Here is a 7947-nt window from a genome sequence, read left to right as displayed (position 1 = left end):
TCGCTGTCGACTAAGTGGTCCATAACTTAAAATCAAAATGTACAAATGTGTCCCCAAAACTTGATTCCTTCATGTTGAAAGCTTTCTCTGTTGGATTTCCAAGCCTTCCAGCGCTCTGCTAGAGGCGCCTCGGTGTTGGTATTTATTACAATTCTATATGCTGCCACTGATCATATTATACAGTGCACTTCATATACATTAAATCGCAATACTTCTAAAATGTCGAGATTGTAAACGAAACAAATAAAAAAATGTATTTCTAAAGTGTAAACATGGTTAAGTCATAAACATAGTCTCCCCGTCGGGGAATTGAACCCCGGTCTCCCGCGTGACAGGCGGGGATACTGACCACTATACTAACGAGGAACTGATGACTCCCTGGTACCTGACCTCCTACTGATTGTTCTACCTGTCCCCCTGCTGGGGGCGCTGCACCCACAGAAATGTCAGTGTTGACCCCATCTGTGCAAGGAAAGAGCCGCTCTCTTTGTATCACTGATTTACAGCTTCCTCTGCACAGACTCCTCCTTTTCTCTCTCTGACAGTCACTGGGATCAGCGGCTGCACCTCCGTCCATTTCTGCTCTGGCTAAATTCACTTCTTGGTGCCATCTGAGAAAAATGGGGGAGACAAAAACAATTGTCAAGCTCTAGCGTCGTTGCTTCAAAACATGGCGTATTTTAATTTCAGAATGTGAAAAGAAATATGAAGAGCAAATACGAAAAAAAATCCTTCGAGCCGGATTTGAACCAGCGACCTAAGGATATCAGCTTCACCACTACAGTCCTCCGCTCTACCAACTGAGCTATCGAAGGGACGGAAGCATCATGTGACTGCAGCCTTCAGGTTATGTACCTGCCAGCAGTGGGGCCCATGGTGATCATGTGTATGTGTGCTGGGCATTTAAAGACCGAGGTCACATATCAAGCTGTGTCTTCAGGATGCATGCTGTTTATTTTCAGATGCCTATCTCATTCTCCAACAGCACAAACCTACAATCAGCATCATTTCATCTACCACCTGAGTACTTTTTGGAAACTCATCGCAGAATAACTACAAAGGGTGACTCTGCATTTTAATCGGCAAGGCGTGCTTTTCCTCTTCATTTGCGTACTCTGGAAAACACATGCCGCTTTAGCAATGCACATTTTCAGTGCTTTTCTAATATCTGAATATTTCAGCAGCAAGCATGGGGGAGGGCTTTCTGTTGAAGTCAGTCATACAGCCATTGTCTTTCCATCTTGATTACCTTTACTTAGAATTCAAAAAAATAAATGTGTCTTGTCGCAGACGCACAAAGTGATTTCTCAGCATTCTCAATGGTTTATTAAAAATAATGGGAACTAACTTTCTTGAGAAAAGTACAGCTCAGGAAATAAAATGGCAAAACCATCACAACAAGTATGTCGGCCAATGAACTCAGCTGGAATGCTGAAAGTTGTGTAGATTCTTAAACTTTGGAAAGCTTGGCGCTCAGTGTAAGAATGATAGGGAGTGTGCGGTGAGGATGCAGGCATGTTGCCCCCCCCTGTGATTGGTGAAGGCGTGAACAATGACAATATTAACACTTACCAGTTTTACATAAAAAACCTTGCTCTAGTGCAAGGGTGCCCAACATAAGTCCAGTAGAGTCGGATCCATGCCGGATTTGCAGGATATCCACAAGATATATATATGATTGCCAGAAATGAACAACAGTTACATATTAAGCTCGTCCGAGGTCACCTTGAAAACCTGGCATGGACGGCCCCGCCTCCCACTGCAATGGAAACCATTCTCTAACACACAGGATGGGGGGAGTGATACTGCTTCCTACCTGGCCTCGTGCAGGAAGGAAGCCAGAGACAGTGTCTGTTAAACTCACTACAAACAGTGGCAACTTGGAACGATTTCACATTTAAGGCTGCACCCAACATTGTCTGCAGCTTGCCAGGCTGTGAGCAGGCCCAGGGTTTGCACAGACTTGAACAGATCCAGCTCTGCTTAAGAGGCTCAGCACTGGTTCTGTAAAGTGTCCATCCCTGGCCAGCCACAGTGCACGTGAGGAGCTGCTCATCCGGTTCTGTGCTCTTGTGCAACAAAAGGAAAGTAAAGTGACCTGATTTCTAAAGTGTTTGCTATTTCCATATGTCACCTTCATAGCACCGTAAATAACCAGTATTCATAGCAGCCACTTTATATACCTTGTGAGGGAAAAGCGTTGAGCCCACTCGGCTCGGATTTAAGAATGTGACCTGTAAGTCATGCTCAGGTACCAGCAGGGGGCACTTTACTAGTGAGCCATCTTGGAGGCTGCCCATGACTGACTCTGCCCTAGCCCACCCCACCTTTTTGAGACAAGCATCTGTTGTGAAAACTCCTCGTCCCCCCCTGGCTCCCAGCAAAGGCCTGACAGCCATCATCTCACCCCTGGAAGCACCTAGAAACTCTGCTGCTAGGCGCTCTCGAGCACAGTGTCAGTCCCACGGCTGCCTGCGTGTCTTTGACTTCTTCAGGCATCCCTCGCGCTTCCACATAAAGTGTAGCTCGTGACACGCATCACCAGAAGGGAGATTATGGTTGGGGCATAGAAGCTAGACCCCAGGCGCTACATTACATACCCTGCACTGATGCTACAGCAATTGGGCATCGTCATTTGAACGTATTTGCCCTGGTTAGTCAGCGCAAATGTCTTTTTATTTAGCACGTTGATATGCCACAAATGTCATCACAAAACAGGATCAGTACAAGTGTAACATATGCATCCCAGAAATGCAGAAGCGTTGGTTCAACACTGCAATGTATGTAATCCCCCCCCCCCCCCGGACTGAAAAATGCACTTAAGGAGCAAACACTTTTTTTTTAGCTCAAATCACTCAGCTGTGTTTTTATAAAACATTACTGGTTTCTTGACAGCAGTGTGAATGATGACCCGAATTGCAGTCTGAACAGGGCCTGGCTATTGTTGGCAGCTCTTTCATGGCAGTACCACAATGGCTCCAGATGACAAACAAGCCTTGGTAAAGCTAATAGATCTTGCCTATGTGGGATCTATTGGTTTTGTGAATGTTTTTTTAGCCACATTGTACAGCAGCTCTGGCTTCAGTGCAGCATGGATGAATGTAAAAAAAAGCACTATGAAGTGATCAATGCTGGCTGTGTCATATACAGCTTTTTTCCTTTACTTTCAGCCATGTTGCAGCATGGCTAAATCACTGGCAAAACCAGTAGCTATCACATAGGCGATACCTATTGGCTTTGCCAATGCTTGTGTTCCTTGCCATTAATAACCTGACATCTGAAAAACATCAGGACTTTTACAAGGAGACGTGCACACTACAGGATACTGTCATTTCACTACTAACGCACCTCATGCTTGTCAATGGAAGGTTCCATGGTGTAATGGTTAGCACTCTGGACTTTGAGTCCAGCGATCTGAGTTTGAATCTCGGTAGAACCTGCTGTAGTTTTAATAATTTAACATTCATTTCTTTAGTTTTGTATTATTTTAAAATTTTCAGTCCCGTACTAATTACAAGCGAGCTAATATCTTTTGCACAGTTTACATCATCTATGCGTTGCTTATCTTGTTTATTTGAAATATGTTACTATATGGATGATATCAATTAAAATTGTAGCACAGAAGTATCGCTCGTCATATATATTAATAATGCAGAACAAGTTAGGTGGTCATAGATATTAATAATAATGCAGAACAAGGTAGATGGAAGTGTTAAAAGTGTTTCCGCCCAGTTTCAAACCCGCGACCTTTCACGGGGGCAGCGAACGTGATAACCACTACACTACAGAAACTCGCGGGAGCTGATGTCGCATGTACATTATACTGAGAATTATAAAGGGGTGGGGCATTGGGGGTGACGAGCAGTGAGGGGAGTGCACTGTGCACTCCCCTCAGTGCACATGTGTGTTTGGCCGGCCATCTGGGGCACACTGCTGCCGGGCTGGAGAGAGCAGGCACAGGCTCCCAGTCTGTCTGGGAGCACCGTGGCTGGGCACTCCCAGCCAATCCTAACGCTTCTCTGAGCAGCGTCAGGATTGGCCGCAGGGCAGGCTGGGAGCCTGCTGCTGACGGAGGAGCAGCGGTGCGACGGAGCAGGTAAGTTTTTAGTTTTTTAACTTTTTAATATTGTTAATATTCTCCTTGCCTCCCCACACCCCGCTCTCCACCCCACCTCTGGTAACCCCTGTGAGTCGCGACTGCCACTTAGTCAAGGAGAGTTATCTTTCCCTTAGAGTTCACTCTAGTCAAGGGGGCAAAAAGATTCTGAATCTCTGCCTAACTGAACAACACTTTAATCACCCCAGAGCCTTCCAGTAGCTGACATCACACCCAAAGAAACAATTACTAACAAGACACCATTGTGAATTATGTCCAATTCACTTTTATCCTCTTCTGAACACATCTGCTCCACCTTGGATTACATCCATGCCCAGGAATATAGTAAGGGAGCCGTTCTTGTAGCTCCTTGTTACCAAGTTTCGTCCTTGGCAACCCAACTCTCTCTTCCTTACCTATCACCTGCAGACGAAAGAAAAATAGCGCACAAACAAAGCAAGTTTCATGTTGAAATTAAACATAGGAATTGGCAGACCTTAACTCCAGCTTGAACAATGGAATGGAAGCACATTTTAGTTATGTTTTTACAAATGCAATTGTCTTAAACACAGTAAATGATGAGTGACTATAAAATATATCATTTGTTAAGATACCAAGGTATAAATGCATCTGGTTAACATTTCATAAAAGCAGTTTATATCTAACAAGTGTAATATCACTCACAAAGGCACCATAATGTTGTGGTCTTTTAATGCATCACATTTACATGGGTATAGTTTTTCACACAATATATGAAGGTAAATGCTGTCCTTCTCTTCTACCAAAGAAAGCATAAAGGCACAGCCATGTTATGCTCTGTCACACCCATTGCTGTGAAACATCTGGTGGAGCCCTGGGGGTGCATCTGTAACGTAATGGGTATTTGTAAGGCACGCAATCACCTGCAAGGGTTTCCTGGCGCTGAGCAGGCGTGTGTGTGTGTAGCCCTGTCTAAGGTAGGTTGGTTTATTAAAAACGCAGGTCTTCAACTTCTTGCAGAATTGAAGAAGAGAATAAAATGCTCTTGTGTGAAATGGGAGTCCATTCCATGCTTTAGGAGTGATGCAACAGAACACCCATCCTCCTGATCTGGTTCTCTGTATGTATGGGATGTGTGTGAGTAGGAGCCCTGAGTAGATGGAAGTCTCTTGGTGGTTGTGGAAAGAGAAGCAACTGGTCAAGTAGGTGGGGCCTACGTTGTGTTGTGCCTTGAATGTGTATGTAAGGTGTTTGAAATTAGTTCATTTCTGTTTCGGGAGACAGTGGAGCTCTCTGAGGTATGGTGAGATGTGAATTCAGAGCGGGAGGTTGAGGATGAGTCTGGGTGCCAACTTCCAGGTAGTTTTCTAGTGAGTTATCTGATGTTTCAAGCATAGAGAGCATCCCCGTGGCCCAACTTGCTGCTAACTTGGTCATGAGTGGCAGTTTTCTAGTGTTGCTGGCTGTGGATTCTAATGATGAGTATTGTCTGCTTTCAAGCCCTGCAGGAGGGTTGCCACTTTTTCAGAGAAGAATTCTAAATATTTCTGTCTAGACTCAGGTTACGGAAGGTCCGGGAGATTGTATTTAAATAGTAGTTTGTGGAAAGTTGCACTCCACTCTTTCGGACCTTCATACAAGGAGTAAAACTTTCCTCTTAGCAGTGAACTTACAGCCTGTGATAGTATTCTCTCAGTTCTGAGACTCACACTGAGTAGGGCTTTGAGAAACTTGTTCCAATAAAGAAAATAAAGACGGACTGAAGGGGGCTCAGAAAGAAATGAGGGGTGAAGAAAGAAAGAAGCTGGAATGTGGAGGGAAATAGATTGATGTTGTTAAAGTAATGTTTTATTTTACCAAGTTTGAGAGGGTTTAAAGTTTGACTACTCAGCACTGAAGGTAATGGATATCAAACAAAAAGTCACTGTGGAAACCTGGGATCTTTAGAGCTTCAGTCTAACGTCCTAGCCAAGAGCCCATGGAGGGGCTCTGTTGTTTTGGAGAGCTCACAGGTATCTTTACAGGTGTCCAGGTCTCTCATCACCTCCCCCCTTAGTCTGAAAGAAGCCTCGCCGGGGGTCGCTGCTCTCTTTACAGCAGTGTGGACCAGACATCACCACACAGGCTTAAACCTACGCTTTCGCCGACTGACCAAGATATACAAAAAGCCAGAATAAAACACCAGACATGGAAGACACACTGCATTCATGGAGACCACGAAGAAAGAGATACTGCACATTAAATAGATTTACATTAAATAGATGGAGAATACTTGACGGAGACACAAACTATTAAAACAAGCATTTGCAATGCAATGGGTCTCGCGTTTGCTCATGTTACAGCTGATCGCGTTGTAAACTCCTAACCCGACTTTTCACCTATCGGGCAAAAGTGCATTTATGTACATAACCCGAAAAAGTGAAGTTAATTATGTAAAGTGCTCGACTTCTGCCAAGCGAGATCGCGCTCGTGAATGAGAGAAAAAGAAGTCCATGAGCCCGATGGAAAACAGCGAGCCTCGCATGTTTTCTGTACTTGGTCGCTGCGCTGGAGGAGGGCGAGCCACCGGAAAAGGCATGACCTATGCGTGCCTTCGACTAATGAAAGCAAGCGGATTTTATTAGGCAAGCCCACGTACCAATAAAAAACACTGACGTGACGTTGACAGGGCTCCGAGCCCTTTTCTAAACACTAAAGCGTCTCGCTGCGATACGCATGCGCGAGCGCATGCAACGCAGGCTCGACCCTAAAAACATGAATAACCAATACACTACCCGGAAGCCTACGTTTCTTCGTTACTACAACTTGCATTCACTCCAATTTCAGAAAAGTACGTTCGTTATTAAAAAAGATACAGTTTGGTTCTAATTGTTTGTATAGATGATATATAGTTTTAGTTGAAAATCAGAGGCGCAACTAGAAAAAGTAATAGTGATGAAGCTTATAATACATTTGAAATTAACCATGACGCGATTACGTGGAATTGATAATCAAGCAAAACAGCCAGTACCAATTGTTCACCACATAGTACTTTGTTTTTCTGTAAATATTAAACATTCGCTGTCGACTAAGTGGTCCATAACTTAAAATCAAAATGTACAAATGTGTTCCCAAAACTTGATTCCTTCATGTTGAAAGCTTTCTCTGTTGGATTTCCAAGCCTTCCAGCGCTCTGCTAGAGGCGCCTCGGTGTTGGTATTTATTACAATTCTATATGCTGCCACTGATCATATTATACAGTGCACTTCATATACATTAAATCGCAATACTTCTAAAATGTCGAGATTGTAAACGAAACAAATAACAAAATGTATTTCTAAAGTGTAAACATGGTTAAGTCATAAACATAGTCTCCCCGTCGGGGAATTGAACCCCGGTCTCCCGCGTGACAGGCGGGGATACTGACCACTATACTAACGAGGAACTGATGACTCCATGGTACCTGACCTCCTACTGATTGTTCTACCTGTCCCCCTGCTGGGGGCGCTACACCCACAGAAATGTCAGTGTTGACCCCATCTGTGCAAGGAAAGAGCCGCTCTCTTTGTATCACTGATTTACAGCTTCCTCTGCACAGACTCCTCCTTTTCTCTCTCTGACGGTCACTGGGATCAGCGGCTGCACCTCCGTCCATTTCTGCTCTGGCTAAATTCACTTCTTGGTGCCATCTGAGAAAAATGGGGGAGACAAAAACAATTGTCAAGCTCTAGCGTCCTTGCTTCAAAACATGGCGTATTTTAATTTCAGAATGTGAAAAGAAATATGAAGAGCAAATACGAAAAAAAATCCTTCGAGCCGGATTTGAACCAGCGACCTAAGGATATCAGCTTCACCACTACAGTCCTCCGCTCTACCAACTGAGCTATCGAAGG

At 44.3% G+C, this 7947-nt stretch overlaps 4 non-coding genes across 4 annotated transcripts; all 4 read right to left on the bottom strand.

Moving 5' to 3' along the window:
* Positions 1-294: 294 nt before the first annotated feature.
* On the bottom strand, positions 295-366 carry TRNAD-GUC (transfer RNA aspartic acid (anticodon GUC)). Its single transcript has one exon. It is a non-coding gene; the product is annotated as a tRNA-Asp (tRNA).
* A 363-nt stretch (positions 367-729) lies between these two features.
* TRNAY-GUA (transfer RNA tyrosine (anticodon GUA)) lies at positions 730-815 on the bottom strand. The gene is given in 2 exon segments: positions 730-765; positions 779-815. It is a non-coding gene; the product is annotated as a tRNA-Tyr (tRNA).
* Positions 816-7426: 6611 nt separating this feature from the next.
* Positions 7427-7498, bottom strand: TRNAD-GUC (transfer RNA aspartic acid (anticodon GUC)). Its single transcript has one exon. It is a non-coding gene; the product is annotated as a tRNA-Asp (tRNA).
* Positions 7499-7861: 363 nt separating this feature from the next.
* Positions 7862-7947, bottom strand: TRNAY-GUA (transfer RNA tyrosine (anticodon GUA)). Its single transcript is given in 2 exon segments — positions 7862-7897; positions 7911-7947. It is a non-coding gene; the product is annotated as a tRNA-Tyr (tRNA).

This window comes from Pleurodeles waltl, unplaced genomic scaffold, assembly GCF_031143425.1.
Source record: "Pleurodeles waltl isolate 20211129_DDA unplaced genomic scaffold, aPleWal1.hap1.20221129 scaffold_67, whole genome shotgun sequence".
Taxonomy (NCBI): Eukaryota; Metazoa; Chordata; class Amphibia; order Caudata; family Salamandridae; genus Pleurodeles; species Pleurodeles waltl.
The sequence above is the reverse complement of the archived record's forward strand: the minus strand, read 5'-3'. Positions and strand labels throughout refer to the sequence as shown.